At 40.6% G+C, this 27395-nt stretch overlaps 1 long non-coding RNA gene across 1 annotated transcript in view; it reads left to right on the top strand.

Moving 5' to 3' along the window:
- The window catches only part of LOC111767558 (uncharacterized), a 93490-nt gene extending 67213 nt beyond the window's left edge, over window positions 1-26277 (top strand). Inside the window, exons 4-5 of the long non-coding RNA XR_002799333.2 lie at window positions 25166-25333; window positions 25689-26277. This is a non-coding gene — a long non-coding RNA (uncharacterized lncRNA). The remainder of the gene's footprint in view (window positions 1-25165; window positions 25334-25688) is intronic.
- The last annotated feature ends 1118 nt before the right edge of the window (window positions 26278-27395 follow it).

Raw genomic sequence — 27395 nt, forward strand, 5'->3', positions numbered from 1 at the left:
GGAACAGCATGTGCAAAGATCTGGTGACGGGGTGAAAGAGAAGGCTGGTGTGGCTGGAATAAAGAAAGTGAAAGGAGAGGGGAGTCGTGAGGGTGGAGAGGTAGGCAGGTTAATTTGTCGGCGCAGTGGTGTATTAACATAGCTCTTCAGCAGAGACGCTGGTGCAGTGTCCTGGCAGTGATGATGCAGAACCAAACCAAACCAAAAGAAAACAAGCAAGCAGACAAAATGATGATAAACAACTCTGGTTCCGCTTCACCTGGATCCTTTGCAACATTTTCTCTAAAAGGTGCTGGCTGGTACGTTTCTTCAATCAAATCATCAACTTGGCACTTTGAGTATGTGCAAGCGGCTCCTTCGTAGAGGCTAGCGAACGGAGTCATTCCTTGACTTCTGGCTCCAGAAGAAGGTTGCGGGGAATAGAAGAGGCAAAGACAGTTTCCAATTCGGTACCCTGTTAAGCTCTTCATGTGGGTGAACAGAACTCCCAGGCCCAGAACCTGGCGCTGTAGTTCCCCCATTTAATAAGATTCCTTGGATGACAGTGCTCTTTGGAAGTTTGTATCAATCACCCTGTGACATTGTTCTAATAAACAACATCCCCCTTGCTGGAAGCCAGCAGACAGACAGCTTATCCTCCCAGGGGGCCAATGGCCTCCCCACGTTACCATGAAAACCTGCTTATCAAGCCGAGGCAATCACATTTACATTTCTAATTGAAGAAGAAAGCTACAGTGAGCTGGAGAGGGAGAATTATTGGGGAATATCAAGGAAAACTTCCTGACTTCCCCCGGGGGTGTCAGTGTCAGCAACCACTACAGGCCAATGTGCCTGATGCTCATAAAAGAAGCTTACAATGGACACCGAAGAAAATCAGCTGACTCCAGAGATTCTCAAGGGTTGCCTCTGATGCGGCATTTTGAGATATTTCAAAGCAATGGGACTTACTTGAAGTGGAGCACGGTGACAAACAGGACTCATTTCTTGGGTGGGTTCTCATAGGACCAACGGGGATATCTAACTTGGCTGGTTCCACCATTATTCAAATGGCTGGTTTGGCTTAGGAAAATACCTCTGTTCCCCGTTAGCTGATCCTACACTTTCACTATGGCCATCACTCGACCTGTGACTCTGTGGGAGGGTCTAATTCTTCACTTACACGACATGAAGGATAAAAGAAGATAACACGAAGGAACAACAGGTTCTCCCTTCCACTATGGAGGGTACAACGAAAGGGAAAGCTACCCCTCTTTCCCCAAATGACCTGACCACAAACTCTGACCCTCTGAATATAGGGGATGTGTGTGACACATGCTCTTTGCACTCACTGATGGGCCCGAAACAGTCTTCAATATGGAGGTGGCTGAAAAATATTAGTTGGTTGTCATCGTGGGAGTGTGGCCAAATAGAACCAATCTTGCTGTCAGAACCAGGCTTTTATGTTTTCAGCAAGATAGGTTTTGATGACCTTTTCCTTAATTATTTAAATTAAGTTGTGCTTCAGAGGGCTAGGGGTGAGTTGGAATAGCCCAGATGGGACTACTGGAGAGAGGGGAACACTTGAGTAGACCTGTGGCCTTCCAGCTCCATTTTAACTTGAGGGATCTCTTTTCATTCTTTTTGAAAAAGGCTTTAATTATGGAAAATCTCAAACATAAACAAAAATATCAAGAAAGTATCATGAAGGCAAGTGATACCTGCAAGATGGCGGAATAAGAGTTTGTACGTCATCCCCCTGACAGAACATTGATCCTGACCGTCACCCCTGGACCAGAGGACCTGTGTGGGAATCTGGGAGTCCAGTGGAGAAGTTCCAGCACATCACTGAAGCAAAAAACCCAAGAACAGACACACTGAAGAGGATAAGAACAATTTCACTTTACCCATGTCATCTTCCGCTCCGTGGCGGCACAGCTCAGTGTCAACAGAGACCCCTTCAGTTCATAATTTCTCCAGTGGGGGAAAGTCAGAGAATGTGATTGAGGGCCTGGCTTCCACAACCACATTGCCCAAAGGCCCACTTCTATCTCACCCCATCCAGAACACTGAGATGAGCTGTGCGACTAAAGGGCTGGGAGAGGCTGGGAGCACAGCAACCAGGGCTCTGAACTTATCAGAGGGATGCAGATCCTGCTAACATCTTCATGGACTCCATCAGGAAGCCTGCCCATGAGCTACTGGGGATGCTTCACTTGTAGACACCCTCAAGTGGACCAGGGGCACCCCCAAAGTTCTCATAACCCCAACGCCCCTCCTCTTGTGGCCAGGTCCCAGCATGTGCTCGCATGGATGGTGAGTGTGAACCTTTGCAGACAGCCAGCGAGCATATGCAGAAAGCCTGCCGGCCTCTGCAGGATGGGGACAAAGCACAGAAAGGAGCATTTCAGGGCACCGCCCCGGGGAGAACAAATGAGAGGCTCTCAGCACCTGGCCTGGCTTTGTGAGATCAAGAGAGGCAAACAATCTCAAGAATTCTCTTCTCTACGATGTCCCTAATGCTTTCCGGCTCCCATAGCCCTCTTCTGCCCTTCCTGGCTCTTCTGACCAGAAATCCAATCCGGGGCTGTGTTTTCCCCTCTTGTCTGTACTTCCCATGACTGTGTTTGAGTCTGGGGCCAAGAAGTGGGAGGAGAGAGAGAGTAAGAAAACAATGGAGCTCTTCTCTTCTCTCAAGTTTTACGTAATACCCAGCTGCTGCTGCCCCCACCATTGCCACTGCTGTCTGTCATCAGATTGCTTGGGGGCTGGGACAGAGGATAATAGGAAAAGCATAAATATGGGAAATTACCCCCCTCCCCGGACCCTTAGGGGCATCCTTTCTCATTAGACTGAAATGAAGGTTCTCTTGCAGCTTTTACTGTCTGCACCCTGTGCCTAATTCTGGGTTTCGGCATTCCTTGGGGTCCAGGCTGGGGATACTAGTGGAAAAAAAAATTCCAGAAAGTCACTGCTGGATGGTCTTGCTTTGAGTCCTGATTTTTTTTTTTTCCAATCAGCCTGCTACAATTTCTTTTTCAGAGTCCCCAGATGCTGTCCCATGCATTCTCAGCAAGGTTGTTAGTTGCATTCTGTGGGAGAAACAAGATGGGCCATATTTCCTCCATCTTACCCAGAACTGGAACTCGATGATTTGCTTTTTAAAAATCTATTTTATTTTTTGGGCTTAAGTTCTGCTTTATAACAAGTCAGTTTTATTGAAGCGCAATTTACATACCATCAAAAGCATACATATTAAGTATACATTCATTGGATTTTGACAAATCCTTATGCCCATACAGACAGCACCCCAGTGGAGATATAGAGCATCTCCATTCCCTTGGGAAATTCTCTCATCTCGCTGCTGCTTAAAAAAAAAAATTTGAAAACTTCTGGAATTGAAGATGTTATTTGCTCTTGATTTTTGAAGGAGAGTCAAATCCCCTGCTCCTTCCGATTTCCTCAAATCCACATGAGAGGCAAAGGGCCCGGTGCACCCCCAAATGAGGCAGCACCAAGGGTGATTCTGGACAGAGGGCAGGGAAGGCGAGAAGACAAGAAAGCAGCCCATTGTGGGAAGAAATGTGCTTCTCTTGGCTCGGGCAGGCGGGTCTCCCGGCGGAACCCCGCGGCCACTCATCCAGACTGCAGCTCGCCGGGAGCCTTGGCATTCTCCGGGCCTGCCAACAAAACAAACACAGTCAGAGACAGCAAGCATATTTCTTAAAAGTCAGCTTGATCTGCCTCCTGGAGGGGAGGCTGCATGTCCATGTGCCAGTCACGTTAGAGCAGTCAATTTCCTGCCAGCAGTCGGTGGGGAATGGAACCCACGTGGGTCACGAGGGCACCCTACCTGCAGGCATGACAAGGGAAAAGCATGCTACCCTGCCTAAAATGCACATAGCCCGAATCTTCCTTGAAAACAACCCCTCTCTTACTTGCCCAAGACAAAGTGAATTCAGGAGAATGTGCTATTGGCGTAATTCATCTTTAGATGGCTGGAACTTCTCCAGGTGCCATCAGGTTGGGAATACATATGTGGGCTGGTGGATCTTTGAGATGCATAGCTGGTCTCATGTCTCTTGGCCAGTTTAGAAGCAAATTGTTGCCCCTGGAAACAGCTATCAGATTGAAAATAGTAAGTTATGAATATCCTCAATCCTTCTTTGTGTTTGAGTTCGTGGAAACTCTCACTTGCCTTTAATAATGGTAGATAATTCATGGCTGCTAGGGCTGTAGGGTGTTAATAAAACCCCATAACTACATCCTTAAGGGTGGAAGGAATTGATGGTACAGTCCGTTGTTAAACAATCTCAGTATTAACCTGTTACACACATATAGTCCAGAAGAATGTAAAAAACACATACCGTTTTCAGGTCAAGTTCTATTTCAAACCATACAGAGGCCACTGACAACTGGTGTTGGTGGTGGGTAGCTCCTCTCTCCCACTCAGCTTGTCCCCACCAGTGCCTTCTCTTCATGATCGCTGTAGAGCCTAATGCCTCACTTTTAACTCTTTCATCTTCAGGATCTTACACACCCCCAACTCTGCTCCCCTCATGACCCTGTCTCTTCTGTTTAGTATTTAAAAATAGGATGTCAGTTACTCAGTCAAGTCTGGATCCACTGAGGATAAGTGCAGGGATGGGAGTCTAGGTTAAAGGTAGATGGTGACTTTGGCCCTTGTGGGTAAGACATCGACTATATTGGACAATTACACTACCAAGGTGGCCCTCTTCCTGGCTCAGTGCTTGGCATTATTATGTTAGAAGATTTTTAATCTATGTTTTCCCCCACTTTAGTTCCATTATTAAATGGGCCCTGCCTCCATTTGTTAAATTACCTTTGGAATGTTCAGGCCTCAGGAGAAAGGGGAGAAGGAAGGAAAACTTACCCTTGCAAGCTATGTTAACATCAGTCAAAAATAGGAAATCAACTTTTTGGCAAGTGTATCCTTTTGAACATATCAAAACCACAAGAAGGTTTAAATGCAGCAGTTTCTTCAACAACCTCATCTTTAAGAAAATTTGGATTTGGGTCTCTTCCCTCAGTCTGCCACATTAGGGTGTCTGGGAGCAAGGCCCGGGTACTACATGTCTAATGAGTTCACCAGGTGATTGTTATAGGATTCAGGAGCCGCAGTTTTAGAGAGCTTATCTGCTTCCCACATGGGAAAAAAGAAATCAAACAACTCCAGCTAAGGAATGGGTAGGTAAGAAGGCGTGTGCCGCTTGAGCTATGGATGGAAGTAATTCTGTCTCCCATAGACTTGGTGGGAACAGAGAAGCGGGTTATAATGGGTGAAGTGAGGAATGTCGCATTAGTAACAAAGTGTGGATAATTAATTAGTTATTTAGGAAAATGGGATTGTTTAATGTTGGATTAAGAATTTTTAGAGGCAAGGGAAGCCACATGGATTTACAAAATGAAAAGCTACGGAAACAAGATGTATTCATAGCATTGAAGATTTCCCAAAGGGGCACAAATAACAAAGCGTTTTCTAGTGAGCTGAAGCAGGACATAATATATATTGTTTCTAGTAGCAGGGACACTTTTCTGCTGATTTGGAGCCTTAATTCTTCCAAAGTTTAGGCTCTGTGCAGACTGAAATCTTGGTGATTATTGCAAGATAGACAGACTTCTAGTACTCTCTCGTGCACTAGAAAAGGGAAAACTCTTTCATTGCTCCAAAGTCGGAGATGATCATTTAGTCAATCAATCATTCATTTACTCCACAAATATTTGTTGAATATCTACCACATGTTAGGTATAATGCTAGGCCCTAGTGACACACTGATGGACAATCCTAATTATGTGGCGTCTGTATTCGAAGACTGGCCCCTGTATTTGTTATCTATTTCTATGTCACAAGTTATCCACAAACTTAGCTTAAAACACTGAATGTTTTTTATCTCATAGTTTCTGTGGGTCGGGAATTCAGGAATATCTTAGCTGGGTGGTTCAGACTCAGGTTCTTACAAGAGATTGAGGCCAAAATGTTGGCTGAGAATGTGGTCATCTGAAGGCTTGACCGGGTTTGGGGAATCCACCTTCAAGATGGCATGCTTACATGGTTGTTGGCAGGAGGCCTCAGTTTCTTGCCACATGGGCCTCTCCATAGGGCAGCTTGAGTGTCCTTACAGCATGGTAGCTGGCTTTCTCCAGAGTGGGTGATCCAAGAGAGAGCAAGGAGGAAGCTGCAATGTTTTTTATGACCTAATCTTGGAAATTACATACTGTGACTTCTGCCACATTCTGTTCCTTAGAAATGAGTCACTAAGTCTATCCCACACCCAAGAGGAGGAGAATTAGGCTCCATTCTTTTAATGGAAGAGTATCAAAGAACTTGTGGACATCTTTTTATATCATACCCCACTTTATCTAAAAGACTTTGTTACTTGTATTTTTGCTAGGTTCAAATGTAGGCTTGATGGGGCCGGCCCTGTGGCCTAGTGGTTAAGTTCGTGCACTCCACTTTGGCAGCCCAGGGGTTCGATGGTTTGAATCCTGGGCATGGGCATGGCACCACTCCTCTTGCCATACTGAGGCGGCTTCACACATGGGACAACCAGGGGCACTCACAACTAGAATACACAACGATGTACTGGGGGGCTTTGGGGAGAAAAAGAAGAAAAAAAGAGAGAAGATTGGCAGTAGTTATTAGCTCAGGTGCCAATCTTTAAAAAAAAAATATCGACTTGAAGGTCATGTATAAGCAAGCTGACTTAACCATCTAACCACTCTCAGATACTAACTATGTACTGATTGTTGACCATGACCACACATTAGAATAACTGGGGAGTGTAGCTTTTCAAAAATATTGATACTTGGGTTCCACCACCAGAAATTCTGACTCAAATGATATGGAATGGGGTCTGGGTATTGGTGATTTTTGAAAGCTCCCCAGGTGATAAATCTCTGCCCAAATAAACTGAAAAATTACTAATTAATAAACCTTTAAGCCACTAGCTATTCAATGCCATCTTCGTCTTTGTGTAATTGCATGATTTGGTGAGCTTTCTAAATGTTTTCATGGCCTTTGTTACTATTTATCCACTTGTATTCATTTTATCCACGTTCTGATTTGGTTTTCTTGTTTATTTTGGATCCATTTCCCAATTATATTAGAGTTCGACATAATGATTTTTCCTTACAGCTTCATCATGCATTCGCACATTTAAAGGAAAAATCTTAACTCCAGCAAAATTGGCTTGAAGCATGTGTGTACTATGTAAAAATGTCAGGAATGCTATAATTATATTTTATCAGGTGAAGCTTAACATTTTAATGGGCGATATCTAAGACTGATCTGACAGGGTGTTTTTGGATGGTGAAATGGATGCTCAAAATAAGAAAACACCACTCAGAAACTAAATGAATCACTTCTGCCAGACAAGTAGAATCAGAGTTTATTCTGAAGGGCCTGTATAATTTTTCTGAAGTGCTGTCCTCTTTTAATGTCTGTTCATTAAATCTGATTTGGAAGGTTGGGAAAATAACCCCTCTGTGACTTGTTAATCATTAACAAAGAGGAGTGAACATTGGCAAAGTTCCAGGAGAAGCCCTTAGCTGGGTATTTATTTCATCTCACCCTGGGTATAATTCACCAAAATATCAAGAGTTTAAGCAACTTCATCAGCTCCACAGCTCCATCCATTCCTTTGTGTGTCAAGACATAATATCAACCAAATTGGACGAATGGGCTCATTATAGCTACACTATTTATTATCATTATTCTCTCCTGGGAGTGAGTTTAATTTACTTGGGTTATTCTGCTGATGTGTGTGTTGTCTTTGTTTTGTTTATCAACAGGACAGTCATGAGTCCCTTGGCTTGAGTTATGTCCCTGATTAGAAGCATAATTTTGCACATTAGCTGGAAAATGGATGAGCTCTGCATATTGCATATGAGTGAAGCACTGCCAACTCTTTTAGGAAATGTTGATTTTTATCTCTAAGAAAGATCGCTCTTTTCCCTGGAGTGTCAAAAAATCCCCCTTTCAATAGGAGGGTGATCAGGTTGCAGCATCTACCATCCCAGGACTGCCAGGTTTGACTCAGATGATCTGACTGCCAGCTTCCTTCCTTCTTTACAAGGCTTTCTGTAGGGAATATGGGTTAAGGATGTGAAACTGGAAGTTAGATCTGGATTTGAGTCCCATCTTGACTGCTCACTGTATGACCTTGAGCAAACTATTTTTCTGTCTTCCACAGAAAGTTGTTATGAGGATTGAATCAGTGCATGGCTCAATCACTCTTGTTTATGTTTGCCTTGCATTTTTCTGCCCTGTCCCACTGACTGGTTACAGCCTCTCTTTCCTGTGGAAAACTTTTGGTTCAGGGTGCCCAACCCTCCAGAGGGCTGGGCATTTGGTCAAAGAAAATTCAAACAGAATTTTATCAATGGAAATTCATTCTGAGCACTTTGAAGGTATTATTCCATTGTCTTCTGGCATCCATTGTTACAGCTGAGAAGTCATCTATAACTCTTATTATTGCTCTTTTGAAGGTACTTTCTTTTTCCTCTAGCTGCTTTTAAAACTTTCTCATTGCCATTAGATTTTAGAAGTTTTACTATGGTGTGACTAGGTTTTTAAAATTGTTATTATATGTATTCTCTCTTCTTGTGATTCATAGAGTTTCTTGAACCTGTGGCTTGATGTTTTAAGTCATTTTTGGAAAATGCTCTTCAAAAATTGCTTCTTCTACCTCCCACCAGTCTCTGTCTCCTCCCCTACTGGGCATCCAATTACATGAATGTTAGAGCTTTTCAAGATGTCTCATATATCTCTAGTGCATTTTAATGCATTTCCTATCATTTTATTGATCTCTGTTCCATTCTTAATATGTTCTACTGATATACCTTCAGATAGACTAATTCTTTGTTATTTTGTGTCTAATCTGATGTGAAACTATCAAATTCTTAAAGTCAGTTTTGTATTTTTTTAACTCTAGAACTTCCGTTTGATTCTTTGATGTAGATTACAGTTCTCTGGTTAAATTTTCCATCTCACCATCTACTTTCTTGAATATTAAAGTTATTTTAAATTCTCTATCTGATAAGCTAGTATTCTGTTTTTTTCTCTTTGTCTCATCTCTTGATGTGCCTGGTAACTATTTATTAAATGCCACATAAATGTATGAAACATGTTAGAAACTCTGGATCATGTTATTGTCCTCTAGAAAGGGGATAGTTTTGATTTTGGAAGGCAGTTAAAGTAGAAGCATATTACCCCTATCCATTATAAGATATATCTGATAGGAAGCTAGGTTTGTCTTTGTAAGTGATGGTCTAAATTTACCCTTAATTCTAAGGTGGAGCCCTTCAGGGCCCCCAGTCAAAACCTTGTGATGTTTACCAGCACCTCTTATTTTTGGCTATCTTGAACTCCAGTTTTTGTCTCCCCACCATTATGTGACTACTGTAACCTCTGCTTAGCTTCCCAGGATTTTAGTTTATGTTTTCTGCTCAGCTTCTCAGCCTCTCAGCCACTGCTTACAAATTTATAAATGCCTCAAGGGGAAATGCAAAAGCCAAACATGAAGCTTACTTCCATCTTCTCCATGACGTTGACCCCTCAAGTTATGGCTACTTTAGTAGCCATGAACTTTACTCTTCCCCAGCCCCCTGGGACTTCTGAAAGAGCTGTTCATCTTTTGAACACTTTAGTCCTTACTTTCTGCCTGGCTTCTCTCCTTTAAGTTGCTTCCAAATTAGCAAATGCCTCAAGGGGAACTTGGAACAGAAGATTGGGTTCGCCCCACAGCCTGGCTACCTTGGTAGCTCCTCAAAGACTTCTAACATATTTTTAAATATTTCCAGCTTTTCTAGCAGTTCTTGTTGGAACTCTTGGTCTGATATAAACTAGACCATTATAGCTGGAAGTAGTGCTCTTTCCTGGAAATTTTAATTTTGCTTTGAGACGCAGAAGCAGAAAGGCCACTGGTTGTTTTCTAGGGAACCAATTCTGAGACCTCTACTGGTAAGATCTCCTGTGATATCCTAATTATGGGATATCCCTGAGATTGAGTGCCCCCCTCTTTTTTAATATGTTACCCACCTAGTGTATTTCCAGTAAAAACCCTCTTTTTATTAACCAGTCTGAGTTTCTGTATTTTCAAATAAACCATAAACATAAAACACATCTGTGAGTTGGCTACTGAGAATTAGAGGACCAATTTGAATTGTAAGCACATAGTCGTGTAATGTTTTTTGGGGAGACTAAGTGGCCTGGTTTTACTAGGTTTCAAAAGCAGCACTGTCACTGGACTGCTTAGTGACCTTGGAGAATTCATCCCCTTGGGTCTCAGTTTTCTCATCTGTAAAATTTGATGTTTGTACAAGATTATCTATGAAATTCTTTCAAGCTGAAAATCCTATGATTCTTATTTGGAGCTAATTGGCCCACGCAGGAATTGAATCCACAAACTTGTCCTTTTAAGCCCTTGGTCTTACCAGTTGATCAGGCTAATATTCTGCATACAATGTTCCTTGTTAAAAAAAATTAAAAAGCTAGCTATAAAACTTCCTGCACATATAAAGTAAGGCACACCTGAATAGGAATAATCCTTGTTTGGATAATATTGTGCACGGGGTAGAGTTTGTTGGATAGGCCACTTTGATAGTGAATGCCAATGGTTCTACCTAAGTTAGATGCCATTCTGTAACAACACCGCAAGATATTCTTTTAACCTGAGAAGTTTACAAAGATATAAAAAAAAACAACTGGGGAGATTTATCCTCACATTTTGGAATAACTATATATAGTTATTTATGATTAACCTAAGCACATACATCCGTAACTTTATGCTTATATAAATGTGTGCAATATATACAGCAGCATCTTTGACCTTTCTAGGAGGATGTCGTTAACTGTGCTTCCAGCTCAGTGTGCACTTGTGCATGTCACTACTGGCTCCATGGATGTCAGTATCTCAGTTCTTGGTAGACTGTTTAAATTTGAATTCTAGACCTCCTCAAAAGCTCAATAATGAGACACGTTTATGAAGTACTACCAATCCGGTTTTAAGATTCTCTAAAATTTAGACTTTATTGAAACCAATTTATCAGAGAGCTGTGTAGCTGGCACACACTCTTTTGTCCTTTGGGGAAAATTGTTTTGGCTCTCTGATGCCCAACTATGTCAAATATGCTCACTTCCTTCCATCTTTCTATCATTATCTTCGGCCAAAATGCCATCATTTGTCATCTGGATTATTACAACACCTAGCCTCATTCCTTGCTCACTGGGCCTCCCATATTCTCTGTGGATCCCATACAATCTGTTCTCCCTCAGATACCAAGTGGTCTTTCCAAAATGGAAGTCTTATTGTGTCACCCACTTGCTGAAAATCCTTCAGTAGCTTCCAATGGTCTTTGGACAAATTGCTCCATTGTCTGACTCTTGCCTATGTCTTCAGCCTCTTCTTTCACCAGACACCACTCCTCCATTTCAGCCACAGTGGTTTAAACTCACCATAACAACCTTCTTCCATGGGGCAGTTTCATGTGTTGTACCTTCTGCTTGGGACACCCTTCTCTCCTCTCTTTGCCCAGGGAAAACCTACTCAAACTTCAGATCTTAAATCAATCAACCCCTTGGTTAGATCAACCCCTAGGTTAAATCATCAATCATAGTCTTTTTCGCATGCATTTCTGCTTCACTGCACTTGCATTTTCCTGTGCTTTGTTGACTTTTGTCTGAATCTCTGTTTAGACATTAAGCTCCACAAGAACAGGAATTTTATATCTTTCTATTTGCCATTGTTTTTGCTCCCCAGAGTACAGCACAGCACCTGGAAAACAGTAGGTGCTTAATAAATATGTTCTGAATAAATGAAGGAAACAGTTTGCTTAAATTCATCATTTCATTTAACATGGGGATAGTTTTGAGGATGTTTCTATTAAAATCTTCTTTCACTGAGCACATAGCCAAGAATATTTTCTCTAGTTTCAGCACCAGAGACAAATTGTCTCATGAATAATTGATTTATCTTATTTTGTCTATAGATACTGAGAATTAAGTTACTGGTTGTTTTTTCCTTTTTGTTTGGCTCCTAAGCAGGCCTGAGTGAAATGTAGCATTGAATTCCAGCTAGTTATGTTCATTAATCAAGATCTATTTATTCAGCAAACACTTATTGAGCACTTGCAGTGTGGAAAACACTGTCCCAGGTACTAGAGATACAGGAGTGAGCAAAACCAGATAAGACTGTTTCCTAAAGGGGCTTAAAATATTTATTTAGGTAGCTGTTAATTAAAGAATCATACAAATAAGTCTCACAATTACAATTCTGAGTTGTGCTATAGAAAGTAAGTCTGTAGGACTATGAGAACTTAGAACATGAGGATTTGTTCTGGTCAAAGTAATGTTTGAGGGGATATCTGAAGAAGAGTAGCAGTTAATCACGCAAAGAATGGAGGGAAGAACATTCCAGGCAAAAGCATGAGCAAATGTCCTCCAGCAGAAGGAAGCATTTAACCAGAACAGATCAAAATTAGGCCAATGTAGAGGAATGGAAAGGGTAAGGAAGAATATGGGAAAGATGAGTTTGGAGGGCTATGCAAAGGCCAGATTGTGCAGTCTCTTGTAAAACTTGTTAAAGAATTCTGTCTTTATTTGGAGGACAATGGAAAATCACAAAAGATTTTTAAGGGTAGGGGCATTTTTATTTTCAAAGAAAAAAATCTTCATTGACTATAATGGGGACATAGCATATACATGAGTTTATAGCCTTAATATTTTGTACAACCTAATTTTTACTTCTATAATACTGTCTGTGGCTGGATTCCCTAGAAATAGAGCCTAAGACAGGGATTCTTTTGCAAGTGGTTTCTTGAAAAAGGGCTCTCAGGAGGAGAGTGAAAGGATAGGGGAAAACAGTTCATTGAGGATGGGTCCCGGGTGGAGATTAGCTTCAGCCTGATCCCAGTGGGAGCTCTGGAGCATGCCGTGCATCACAGAGTTGATTCCACCTTGAGGCCAGGGAACCAGCAGGGCTCAACTGTGAGCCATCAGGAGCCAACACTCCTGTTAGCTGTGAAAGGAGATCTGAGTGGGGTTTCAAAAGTGTCTATCACTCATGCTTTATTTACTTTTTCTTGATTTGGAAAAGATTTAATTTTAAAGTATTTATTTATTCCGCTAATAATAAATGCATGTGATTAACAAAGAAAAAACTAAAAAGATGTGTAAAATGTCTCCAGTTTTCTTCCCCAGAGGCAACCACTGTTAAGAATTTCTGGTATATCCTTTCAAAAGTAGTCTGTAGGTACTTGTCTCTACCTTTCTATAAAACAAATCATGGCATGTACGCCTGTTACTCTGCACCTTGTTCTCTTCACTTGACAATAAAACTCACAGAGTATTCTGTATCAAGTCACAGAGAGCTGCATCATCATTTTTAATGGCTGTAGAGGGTTGCATTGTATGTCTGTACCACAGTATATTCACCTTGACTTTTTCACTGAGTATTCCTTATACAGCTGTACTATGCATATATCTATAAGCCACCTCAAATACTTGGAACAAAGTAGAAGGTAAATAACTAAAACTAAGATATGGGATCTTATGTCCAAGAGTTCCCCTGGGAGACTAATCATAGGACCTGGAAATGTCACATTCAGAGAGGGAAGCATATTTTTTCCTGTATGACCCTGCAGAGTCCAATCAGCAGTGGATAGTCAATCATTTCATTATGGCTGGAGGACCTTGGCTGAAACTCCTGTCATTTCATCTGAACATGGCAGAAGTCCCAATTTCAAGCCAATTTCAGAGCCTATTTCATTGGTTCCCAAGGAATCTGTTATGATTACATCCAGAGCTCTCCAAACTTTGCTCTAGACTTTATTGATTTAATGTAAAGCCTAATAAAATTCTACGGCTTTATAATAAACTGGCCTGATCTAGATTTGGGCTCAAAAGCAACAGTGATGGTGCCTTTTTCTATATCTTTATCTTTGGAGATTTAATTGTCTTATCTAAGTCCTGGTTTAATGGAGTCGAAGGTCTGAAGCTGTTCCTGCCTGGTTCTGTTGCAAAGTGAACAGCTGACATTCTTACAAGATGAAGAGCTGCTTTGAAAGCTAAAGACAGAATCTTGGCTTCTCTCCTGAGACAGCCTGCACAGCCATGATTCACACACTGCAGGCACCACCGTGGAGCTGGGTTGAGGTAGGGTTGCTGGTGTTTCCTCAAGCGGGACCTCCCCGGTTTCCTTCTTTCATCCTTTCCAAAGGACAGATGCTCCATGGCCAGATGTCGTGATTAAAACACATGACCCCAAATTGAACGTAGCTCTGTAATTCCTGTTTGATTCTGTAAGAAGTGACGTGGATAGAACTTAGATGTCTGTTTTTTCTCAGATAAGTGTGTTTCACCAAGAGACAACTAACATTAAAGAGTCGCAATCAGACACAGTATTTTATACTGTCCAGTGTCTAGGTTAAAATGAAGGCACTATTGTAAGTCTGGGAATAAGCCCTTTGTTGTCTGAGGATCAGTAGGTTGAGGTCAGATGTTTTGTACCTTGTACCAAAATTGACCATGACTCCGGTTTGTATCCCTTCACTCTCTCTTTGAAAGAGATAGAAGTGAGGAGCAATTGCCAACTACTTTATCCAACCCTGCTCAGTGAAGGTGTTGAAACCAATATTCATTATTAGCAAATCTGATATTTTCAGTTGGTACAATGTGACACTGATGGATTATATATGTAGATGGTCATTTCTTCTTTCCACTTTGTATTATTGACAGCCTACTGGGTGCTGGAATCTACCTAAGACATAATGCTTCATAATTCTCCACTAAGCCCCAGATTCCTCATATATAAAACAATCAGGAGATTGTTGTAACTATTCTGTAAGGGACAACTATTCATTGTCCCTTAGCACAATGCTTGGGACATAGTAATTGCTCATTCAGTATATTTTCAATAAATATTTAATGAATGCCATGAGTGAGGCACTGTTCAAGGTACTGGAGACATATACATAATAAGGGATATGATGCTTACATCCTAATTTTGGAAGATAAATAAACAAATAATCAACATAAGTTTAGACAGTAATAAGTGCTATGAAAATAGCTAAACAAGATAATGTGATCAAAATTGAACAAGAGAGGAGAGATTGTAAGATGAAATGAAGTGGTAAACTGGTCTTAGGCTGTTTGCCCTAAGATCCATCTTTTTCACTTCTTTATTGTGATCTTAGGCTCAGAGGGCTGTAGGATGTGTTTCTCAGCTGGATTCTAGATGAGTTCAGCCAATGGGAGACACTGGTGGGATATTAGAGGGATGGAGGAAGGAAGAAGCCAGGGTATTTTTCTCCCCCATCCTTCTGTGCTAACTGGGTCCCCAGCAGTGGTTGTGTTTCTCCTGTGGCTTTAGCTTTTGCTGGGCAGGTCTAAAGCTTTTTCCAGCTTTCACCTGGTGCCACTGACTCATGAAATCCAGTAATACTACTTCCTTCCTTTGGTTTTCCAGCTTGAGTGGACTTAGTTTTCCTGCTGTAGCAAATCTTTGAGTTGTCATTTCTTGTTTGGCTTCAGAGCTTATCCATCACATGCATAACTAACTGCCTACATTAAATTCCCTCTGTTTCACATACTTGGGAAAGTTTCTGCTTTCCTGTTTGGATCCTGACTTGCACAAGGGGTTAGAGAAAGTCTTTCTCAGAAGGTGCCATTTGAGACAAAACTTGAAAGACTGAAAGGTAATTGTGTGATCTGGAGGAAGAACATTCTAGGCAGAGGGAAGAGCAAAGAAAAAAAGCATTGAGATTATGATGACCTTAGAGTATTTGAGGAACATAGAGAAGCCAAGTACAATTGGAGCATGGTGAGTGGGCAGGAGAGGGTGGAAGACAAGTATAGAGAAGAAGGTGGTGGCTAGTTGGTGGAGGATCTCATAGACCAAAGTAAGGATTTTGGATTTTATTCTAATTGTGCTTGGAAACCGTTGGAACATTTTAAGGTGAAAGAAGGGGCATGCAAGTAATATGATTTATATTTGCAAGAGATTGTTCTGACTGCTCTGTAAAGAATATTATAGGGTTATAAGACTAGAACAAAGACCAGTTATGTGCCTGTTGCTTATGACACAAGCAAGAAATGACGTCAACTTAGGCTAGGGTGGAAGCAAAGGAAATAGAGAGAAGTGGGAAGATTCCTAATATGTTTTGGAGAAAAAGTCCACAGAGCTTATTGATGAGAGGATTGAGGAAAACAGAGGAATCAAGAGTGACTCCTGGAATTTTGACCTTGGAGTTTTTATTGATCTTATAATTTACCCAGATGAAGAAGACAGTGTGTTACAGGTTTTCAGGGGCAAGAGAATATTTGATTTTGGATATGTTAAAGTAGAGATGCTTGTTTGACAGCTAAATAAAGTTAACATGTAGGGAGCTGTAGATCATGTCTGGAGCTCAAGGGAGAAGTCCTAGTTAGAAGGATAGATATGGAAGTCAACAGCACAAATCCATGGGAATGGATAAATTACCAAGAGAAAGAATATAGATATATAGCAACCATTATTATTATTACGATTGTCTTTATTGTTGTTATTATTAACCTACAACAAGGTTTCATGCTTCCTCAAAATAAAAGTTTCACCAAAGCTTGAGACTTTCTAAGTTGATAGAAGGGAATGATGGAAATGGGTATAGTGAGCAGCCAAGTGACCAATTTGCCTAGATGTTTGTTAGAATATTCTTATTCTTTTATCTGTAGACCAGATGGCTAGCTGGGTAAGTAGTGAGTGTGATGGATGGTCTGGGACTGTGAACATCACCTCCAAGTGCAAGTTTTCTGGAGAGAAGCCCAGGCCAGTTTATTATAGAGTAGTGAATAAATCTGATTCATATTCACATTTGGAATGAATAATTGAGTCACCCATACCAAATTGCCTCCTATAAAATGTTTCATCAAGAATAAGACAAGGTGTGATGAGTAGATATGGGTGTGTAAAGACTTAGCCTATTTGATTTTAAAAAAGAAATTTGAAACAATGGTTTTTAAGGCCAAACCAGTTCTTTCCAGAAAATTCTCCAGAATAAGACTAAGGAAATATTCATGTATTTCAAAGCAAAAGAGTTAAGTAAGGCATAGTAAGCTCATCTATGACCTCCTTATTCTTAGGTCATTGCCTAGTGAGTCTCCAGAAACCTAATTTACCTGCTGCTGTTGTTAAGCAATACCTCTTAGGCATGTATGGGGAAGCTCTGATAAGAGAAAATGTATTGAATAATCACAGAAGATGGAATGAGGAGTGACCTAGGTGTCACCATATGAAAGTCAAATATACCCAAGAATAACACCAACAGCAGGGTCTACAGTGTTGTTAGTTCACTCTTCAAGCCTTATTTTAATGCATCTTAGAGATGAGCGTGCATGTTTGAAAAAGTCACTTCTTTGGCTGTCCATTTCTTAAATTGATAGAGCATCCTTGGCTCTGTTAATTAGAAGCAGGAGCACATAGTGCTGCCTGATGAATAGCAACAGGAAGATGATCCAGGATGATATTTTATCTTCTCCAGTGCCAAATTCAGAGCATGCCAGCGTTGAGGACGGTTTGGAAGTCTTCGTAATATTGGTGCTAAACCAATTTTTTCACATGCCTAAATTAGGCTAATCAAATCTGTCAGAATTCTGAACATCGAGATGTCACTGCTGTCAGGAAGTCCCTCTTGCCTTGGATGGTGTCAGATAGAAGCCTTAATAATGGCTTCATTCTGTTATTTTACCTATGAATGCTGTTTATCTTCAACTTTCTCGTTTTCTCTCCTGTTTTTACCCCAGTGGACCTGGTATGTGATAAATCTATGAATCCATACTGGTTGCACATTCATGTGGCAGTGGTGGGATGGTGGAAAGACGACAAATAAATAAATAGAAGGCAAACCAAATCTAACAATAGGGCACAAATATCTACTAGTTTTGGTTTTTAGTTGTTGTTTATATTTTTGGATATTGGAATTTCCAAAGTGAATTCTCTAGCCGGTTCTCAACATGGCACTTCTTTTAAAATTTTAGTGCTGCTCTCGTATCTCAAGACATTGTAAATCTATGCTAATTAAATTGGTGTGGTATTCGCATAGCTATAGACAAAGAGACTGATGGAACAGAATAGAGAGCCCTATGATAGAGGTGGCATTGCATATCAGTGGAGAAAAGGTGGATATTTTAATTAATGGTGCTGAGACATTCATTATCTATGTGGAAAAACATGGAATTGGACCTCTAATTCACGCTATGCACAAAAATGAATTCCAAGTGTATTAAGCACCTAAATATACAAGGGAAAAATATAAAGGTTTTTAGAAGAGAATATAGGTGGATGATTTCATGAACTTAAAATGTGGAGGGATTTCTTAAACAAGACACAGAAGGCACAATCCATAAAGAACATGATTGATAATTTTAACTATGTGAAAACTAAGCATATGATGTAATCAAAAGACATCATATAAAGAGCGAAAATGGAAAATTTGGTGCTGACTTCCTTTGATTTGGGAATGTTGGGGTATCAAGACCATCCCAAACTATAAGAATGTCGAAAAATGTGAGGGCTGCTCAGACGTGACAACTTAATGCTGACCTCGTCTCCGTTATCCGTGACCCTGTCCTTCCCATCACAGTAATGGAGAGGATAAATTTAGCATAATTGCTATTTCATGCTTATTCTGCAGAGTGTTAAAGTGCTTTTGAACTACTCTAGTTAGAAATATGTGCTGTGGCTTCTCTCACTCTTGCCAAAATTACAATTTCTTCAAAGAACTGGAGTTTATAATTCAGAAGCATTTGTGTGTGTGCACACACATGTGTGTTTGAGAAGCTCAAGAAGAAGTAAAAGTAGATTTCTTCCCCAGAATTTAAATGTAACACATGCTCATTATAGAGAAAATTTGCAATATAGAAAAATAAAAAGGAAAACTTAAGTCATTCAAAATCTTCCTACGATCTATAGGCAACTATTACTAACATTTTTGGGTTTTTTGGTGAGGAAGATTTGCCCTGAGCTAACATCTGTGCCCATCTTCCTCCACTTTATATGTGGGATGCTGCCATAGCATGGCTTGCTGAGTGGTGTGTAGGTATGTGCCTGGGATCCGAGCCCTTGAACCCCCGGACCACCAAAGCAGAATGAGCAAGCTTAACCACTATGCCACTGGGTCGGCCTCTCTTATTAACATTTTGGTATTTGTTTTCTCTATGTGTATTACATTGTAGTACAGTATTGTAGTACAGTATTGAATTCTGATCAATCCACTTAAGATAATACAAGCTTCTTCTGTGTTGTTACAAACTTGGTAGAAACATTTTTAACAGGAGCCCACGAGAAGCAGCATACCATCGCCTTTAGGATGACAGGCTCCAAGTTACTGCCAAGTTTGAATACTGAATCCACCACTTATTAGCTGTTGGTCATGGGCAAATTGCTGAACATCTCTCTCCTCAGTTTCCCCATCTGTAAAATATGCTTATAACAGTATCTACCTCATAGGAAGGACTGTTGTAAAGATGGAATTTGATACCTATCAATTGTGCTCCGCAGGTAGTAAATGACAGTTGATGTTATTAATATTGTATGTGTAAAAGGATTGGTGGGTTTCACCACCCTCCAGGCCCACTCAAGTATTAGTGCTAGAGCTTTCCTTGGTATTTCTCATTGCTCTCGGTACATAGAGGACCCTACAGTTGAGGGGCTTACGAGTATCCTGAAAGGCATCAAGCCATGTGGGGTAGTTTGGAGGTCTTCAAAGGCTCAGGGCATAGGTGGATATCCTTTGCCTGAAGACCACTGGAGACCTGCGGGTAGCCATTGCTGGAAGGCCCTCATTGACAGCAGTGAGAACTGCTCAGTGAGGTTCTCAGCATCTGCCCCAAGATGGGCTTCTGCTAATGGGGATGTTTGGTCTGTCTCTTGATGCTGACTTCTCTTCATGTGGTCCCTCTAGGTCCACTCCCCATTTCCTTAATCTTAGGCAGCATCCGCACTCCAAGATCATGCCTTATCTCTTCTTTCAACCAGGAACAGAGATAGGAAGTAGAATTGCTTAGCCTTTTCTCTCCAGTCAATTATTTGTGCATAAACTTCATCAGCGAGCTTTTCCGAAAGGCCACTCCTTGTGATTATCAAGGCTTATTTTGGAAGTTGAAAAAACTGGATATGGACTGTTTCTTTCTTTCCCTTCTTACCATAAGAACCCCAATTTCATTTGAATGCCTCTGATTAACTAGGAGAAGGGTCATGTATAATGGAGTACAGAAAAGAAAACCACAGAAATTAATATTTTAAGGTATTATCTCATCATAAATGAATGTATCATAATTTACTTAATCACTCTCCTATTGCTGGACATTTAGATTATTTCCAATTTTTAGCTATTAAAATGGCACTGTGATTAACATTGCTGAAAACTCTTTCATATTTTGGATGGCTTAGGATGAATTACCAGAAGTTGAAATTCTGGGTCAAATAATACAAAAAATAATAAATGCTTTAAGAATTTCCTTTCTTGTGTTAAGGGTAGATTGCATTGCTTTATGAGGTAGTAGAAAATTAAGCATAAGAACAGGGTCAGATTTTTTAAAATATTGCCATTTAACTGTCTGCATGCCTGTAATATCTGTTTATATTGACTAAAAAGACCCTTGGCAACTTTTTGATGTCTAAATTTCTTTGACTAATGGTTTTGTTCTCTTGCTAAACTATTAGTATCTTTGGGAATAGTACAAGTTTAAAACTATGCACTAAAAGAAAGCCTTCATTTTATCAGATCTTTAACCAAGAATCGATTGATGGAGGCAGCATGGCCAGTGGGACAAAGAGGTAGTCAGGGCCAGTGGTGTCACATGTGGCACTGAAATGGGTTCTTGGAGGTGCCAATAGCCAACCTTCCATCTGCCCAGTCTTTAAAGGGAAATGAATGGGAGAATGGACTGCGTGGGGCATCAAGATCACTATTATTCCCCGTTCCCTTTGCAATATTTTCAAACAGAGGATAGCATATCAAAATAAACACCAAGAACAAAGACATCTCTGATGTGCTTTTGTGCTGGCAGGAGAGTGTTGTCTGCTCTCACAGATGGACTTAGCTTTGTCCAATGAAGAATTCTGCAAGGGGTGTTATCACCTGAGCTTACCATAGACACCAGAATCTTGAATGAGATGGGTGTCTATCCATTTATAACACAAAACTTTATAAGGGCAAAAAAGCGTTCATTGAGAATAAACAAATGATGTTAGGGAACATTATGTACAGCTTCATTGTGTACTTGAAACAAGCATAATTATATAGAACTAAAAATGCTGTACAATAGGGCTTGTGATTAATATCCAGTTGATCCTTGCTAGGAATTGCTGAAAGCTTTAGCCAATGACTCTATTCTCATTTGATCTGGATTTTTCTTTCTTTTATAAAACCTCTCAAATCTGTGAATTTTTTTCTGCATATCTCATGTTCTTCTTGCCTTATGTGGACCTCTGCTGGAATGCTTGCTTCCCTGAGTTAAAGAACTTATTATCAAAAATTACAGGAAATCCTCAGTCTCTGAAAGTGTAAAGCCTCAACATTTAGTTTAAATGTGGAGCCATCATCAACTGTGTTGCCATGGAGATTCTTCCTCCCATGTGCTCTGAAACATGTCTGCTGCCAATTATCCAGAAATAACTTCTCTATTTCTATAGAATCTTCTGTGTCTCACCTACTGCTGCCTCTGTAGTCTGTTTGAGCTTTGGTGGAAGGGGGAGGGCTTTTCATTTCTATTCCTTGCAGGCAGAAAAGATAATTTTCAATGTCTCCAAGCTGAAAAAGATCCCCCACTGTGTCACTTCCTGTGTAACACTATTAAGCATCCCCCTTAGCTGCAGTGGATGAAGGCTAATTTTTTTTATCCATTTCATATAGTAGAATAGACTATGACCTTGGTGGCCATGGTGGGAAAGGTGATTATGGGCCCCTTTTATATCCTTGGTCTATTTTACATTATAGACTCTCAGGGCTTATTTTTCCCCCAATAGATATTATTTTCCATATGAGCTACCACTCAGAGTCACTCCATGAGCAGTCAAGAGTTGAGGATGAATTTGTCTACTTCCCTATCTTGATTTGGACTCTCCATCCCTGGGAACTAAAGAGTCTTCCTTGAACTGATTGAACATCATGTGGGCAGGTTTGAAAGCACTCAGTCTACAAGCCCTGAGCTAGACTCAGTTGTGGCTTTAAACAGAAGCAGGATGTCAACTGTGCAAATCCCTATCTTGATTCTCCCTGTGGGCCAGCAGCCTCTCATGCTCTAGGAGCCTGTTTTATCTGTTTCTTCATGCTGGAAGCTGATGACATTTTTGGGGTTGGTCATTCCTTCTCATAGGCTCAATCAAGTGGTGTACCAAGACTATTCCAGCTTCACAGAAGAGCTCCATTGTGTTTTATAGATTCACTTTTTTTTGTGCTGGGGAAGACTCACCCTGAGCTAACATCTGTGCCAATCTTCCTCTATTTTGTATGTGAGTCACCGCCACAGCATGGCTGCTGATGAGTGGCGTAGTTTCATGTCCAGGAACTGAACCCAGACTGCTGAAATGGAGCACAGCAAACTTAACCACTAGGCAATGGGGCCAGCCCCTAGATTCACTTTTAGAGAGTAGTTTAATAAACACAGATCTGTTCTGAAGTGCAAAGTTCCCTGAATTTATAACAGGCATGAGGAAACTGGGAAAGTTCTTGGAACACTTTGCCCAACTTGGAGGCCTGTGCATGAAAGGAAATGAAAGGTTTGTCTGCCACCCCTCTCATTTTTACTGCCCACTGGGAGGCTATAATCCAAAAGGCTTGGAGAATACTATGGAACGGATCCCAAAGTATCACTGGCTGGGTCTGAGATAAAGATGATGGATAGTGGAGGAGGGGCAATGAACGATTGCCCAATCTCACAATATTTGCAGGTCAATTTCTGAGTTTCAAGCAAGCAGGTTCCAAATCCTTCAAACTGTTGAGTCTTCCCTAGATCAGAATCCCTAGAGAAGCTGCACATAGTGGACTGATAAGTATGATCACTGAGTTTTGATTCTCTATCTTTGGTAGATACAGTGACTGCCTACTGGTCATCTGACACAATAGAAATCACCATTCCTCTTGATAGCATCAATTGAACAGTTTTCTTCTTCCTTTCCAAAGTTTTGTACCTCAAGCTGTTGTAGAAGAATAGGGGTTGTAGGGAGGGAGCACTGTGCAGTGCTCAGAAGATGACAATCTGTCAAAGAGTAGCCAAAAAGTGGCATTGCAGGGTCAGAAGGGAGGTACGCTTCAGATTTAGATATTACCAATGAACATTTTAAGGAATCTCTCCTCCAAAAACAGTCACATCAGTGCACAAAACTGGTACAAGAATGTTCATTGCAGCATTATTTGTATTAATAAAAAATGGAAACAACCTAAGTGTCCAACAAACAAGGACTGGCTGAATAAATGACAGAGCATCTATACAGTGGAATACTATGTCTGCCTTATACAGAATAGGGTAGAGCTTTAAAGTACGACTCCACATCGGAATGTAACAATGAATATATGGGCGTAGAAAAAAATCTGGAAGGCCGTGCACAAACTTGTTAATGATGGTTAGCTATGGACAATCAGTTTAGAGAGAAGAGATATTTACTCTCTGCTCTCTTATATTACTTATAAAACATTTTTATATATTTATTTATTTTTATTGTGATAACATTGTTTACAACACTATATAAATTTCCTATGTACATCATTACATTTCAGTTTCTGTGTAGATCACATCCTGTTCACTACCCAAAGACTGATTACAATCGATCACCACACACGTGTGCTTAATCACCTCTTTCACCCTCCTCCCTTTCCCCTTCCTCTCGTGTAACCACCAATCCAATCTCTGTCTCTTTGTGTTTGTTTGTTGTTGTTTTTATCTTCTATTTGTGAGTGAGATCATACAGTATTTCACTTTCTCTCTCTGACTTATTTTGCTTAGTATAATACCCTCAAGGTCTATCCATGGTGTCACAAATGGCCAGATTTTATCCTTTTTTATGGCTGAGTAATATTCCATTGTGTATATATACCACGTCTTCTTTATCAATTCATTGTTAGATGGGAACCTAGGTTGCTTCCAAGTCTTTGCTATTGTTGATAATGCTGCAATGAACATAGGGATGCATATATCTTCATGCATTTGTGTTTTCATGTTCTTTGGATAAATACACAGCAGCGGAATAGCTGGATCGTATGGTAGTTCTATTCTGAATTTTTTGAGGGATCTCCATACTGTTTTCTGTAGTGGATATACCAATTTGCACTCCCACCGGCAGTGTATGAGAGTTCTCTTTTCTCCACATCCTCTCCAACATTTCTTATTTCTCACCTTGTTAATTATAACCATTCTGATGGGGGTGAGGTGATAGCTCATTGTGGTTTTGATTTGCATTTCCTTGATAGTTAGTGAGGTTGAACATCTTTTCGTGTGCCTGTTGGCCATCTGTATATCTTCTTTGGAGAAATGTCTGTCCAGATCTTTTGCCCATTTTTTAATTGGGTTGTTTGTTTTTTTGTTGTTGAGATGTATGAATTCTTTATAGATTTTGGATATTAACCCCTTATCAGATATATGATTGGCAAATACCTTCTCCCAATTGTTAAGTTGTCTTTTCCTTTTGTTAATGGTTTTCTTTGCTGTGCAGAAGATTTTTAATTTGATGTTTACTCTCTGCTCTCTTATATTGCTTATAAAATATTTTTAAATGTCTTGAAAAAATCAACTCTCCATATTTTTTCATTTTATTTGTTTGGTTAGACAATCTGAATCAAGGGCAAGGATCATGTCTATGGCAAAGTCCCATGGATGTCCTCAGGTCATGCATAATTACCAGCTGCCCAGTGATAACTCCATCTCTCCCTCTTCCACTCAAGAGAGCACTCAAAATGACTTGAGTCAGGGCAATAAGATTATAGGGGTAACCTTTCCATATGCTCTAATTTACTTTTAAAAGTAAAGGGATCCATAAACTGTATATTTATATGCCATATATATCAAATTATATGAGACACAATGTGTTGAAAAAACAAGGTTGACAACCACTAATATTGATGGGCAGTCATTGCGTTCGGGTGAGATGTGCAGTGTTGTGTGTAATACCAAGATCAAAGTGACCTCTTTACCTTACAGCTGCTTGAAGTAGAGAAGGAAAGTATGTATCACGAGACAGCTGATGATGAGTTCCTACCTCAATTTGAGTGCCTGGATATTCTGAGGACAACTTCCAGCTGGGGAGACTGAGGGAGGTCTTCATGAAGGAGGTGTCTCAACAAAGTGGTAGGATGAAAAAATTTGGAGGTATGTGTAGATGAGTTGATGTCCGGGGAGGGGTGCGGGAGGCGAAGCTTGTCTTCAGAGGACACTGCATCCTCCATGAAGACAAGGGACTTGTTTCATTTGCCACTCTATACCTAATGTTTACAGCCAGACATAGACAAGGCATTCAATAATACTCATTGTGTAAATAACAAGTCAAAGTTAGCATCAGCAATGCAAACTAATCTTGTCTGCAAAACAGCCTATGGATCCCAGTGCCTTGTTGGTAAACAATAGCTGTTCTGCATTTTTCTGATGTGCTGGTTCCCTGGGAGTGCTGGTGGGATAAATTCTTCAACAACAGCCTTGGACGCCTGCTTATTTCTTGTGTCCACAGCTTTTTATTGATTGCTGAGCAGAATACAAAGAAAGAAGACAAGATCTCTGCCAGTTCACTGATTCCTCTGTGGGACTGGCTCTTAGTAAGCTGCACGTTTGCATGGCTCCAGATACTTACCTCTGTGTTCGTGTGACCCTCACCCTAATTCCCTAGTGGTGATGGATAGCTGGAATTGCGATTCCCCTCTTACAACTGCCTGACCAGAAGTGAGGAGACTTGTTACAGGTCTCACAGCTCACGATTGCAGAGCCAGAGAGAAAATCTGTGTCTCCCAACCTTGCTGCAATTCATTCTAAGTGCACAGGCTGGGACCCTGTGAGGCCTCCGTGAACAGCTTGGTAAATCTTAGGAGGGACGGCTTGCTGCTGTAATTAAGGTGTGGATTATAGGTTTCCACTCCTCTGGGAAGGAGGAAAAAGACAAAGCAAAACAAAACAAACTAACAGAAACGCCTCTAAGGCTCTTCTGCTTTGTGTATTGACTTGAAGGTTTCAAAGTGTACTGAGGTTTCCATGAGATATGGATGGTCTCTGCCTTGTTTGAGTTTCTGGGAATATCAGGAATAAATTTGCTTTTTTTCCCACCATTGTTGGAATTCTTGTTGAATTTCTTGTGTTTAGTTCTTCTGAATACAACCCTCTTTAATTTGCAGTGAGTAAAATCCATCCTTCCATGTCAATTTCCCCAATATTTCCTTCTCCAAATAGTCCTAGACATTTGGGCAAATAAGTAATGGATTATATATTCTGAGCTGTGTGGTCAGGGCTCATCCTTGGAATGACCATGAAGCATTTGCCCACATTTGGTTTCTTCCTTTCCTTTTTCATCTTCCCCTTCAAATGCTCACTTCCTTTGTGTTTTCCTTCTTTTCCATATGTGAATCGATCTTTTAGCTCCAGGAAAGCATTTAAAAGTAAAATTGGATATTCATTCATTCAATGGTATTTACTGCAGGCCTGCCATGTGCCAGGCACTTTGCTGTTTGTATCAGCTTTCTAGTGGTGTGTAACAAATTACCATAAGCTTAGTGGCTTAAACAAACACACTTGTTATTTCACATGCTCTGGGGGTCAGGAATCCAGGCACGGCTTAGCTGTGTCCTCCACGCAAGGTCTCATCAGGCTGAAATTTAGGTGTCTGGGGATGCTATCTCATGTGATGCTTGGTGTGCTCTTCCAAGCTCACTGGTTGGTGGCAGAATTCATTTCTTTGTGGTTGTGTGACTGAAATCCTCTTTGGTAGTTGGCTGGGGACCATTCTCAACTCCCAGAGGCCACCCTCAAGTCCTTGCCGTGTGGCCTCTTTCTCTCAGAACATGAGAGCTAACTTCTTCAAGACACTGGGCAAGAATCTGCTGCTGCTGCTTATCTCTCTGACTTCATTTAAGGACTCACCTGATTAGGCCAGCCCACCCAGGATAATCTCCCTTTTGATTAAGACAAAGTCTACTGAATAAGAACTTTAATTATATCTACAAAATGTCTTCATCTTTCCCATATTTGTAACCTTATCATATTATACAGGGTGTGTATCCCAGGGGTCAGGAATCTTGGGGGCCATCCTAGAATTCTACCTACTAAAGTTATGCAATAGAGATACAACTGTGAGTAAAACATGCCTGTTCCCAGCCCTATAACATTTATATTAAGTGGGAGAGCCAGTAAATAATAAATATATATTTTTAATTTGTGATAAGTTCTATGA

Source organism: Equus caballus, chromosome 13 (assembly GCF_041296265.1).
Source record: "Equus caballus isolate H_3958 breed thoroughbred chromosome 13, TB-T2T, whole genome shotgun sequence".
NCBI classification, from domain to species: domain Eukaryota; kingdom Metazoa; phylum Chordata; class Mammalia; order Perissodactyla; family Equidae; genus Equus; species Equus caballus.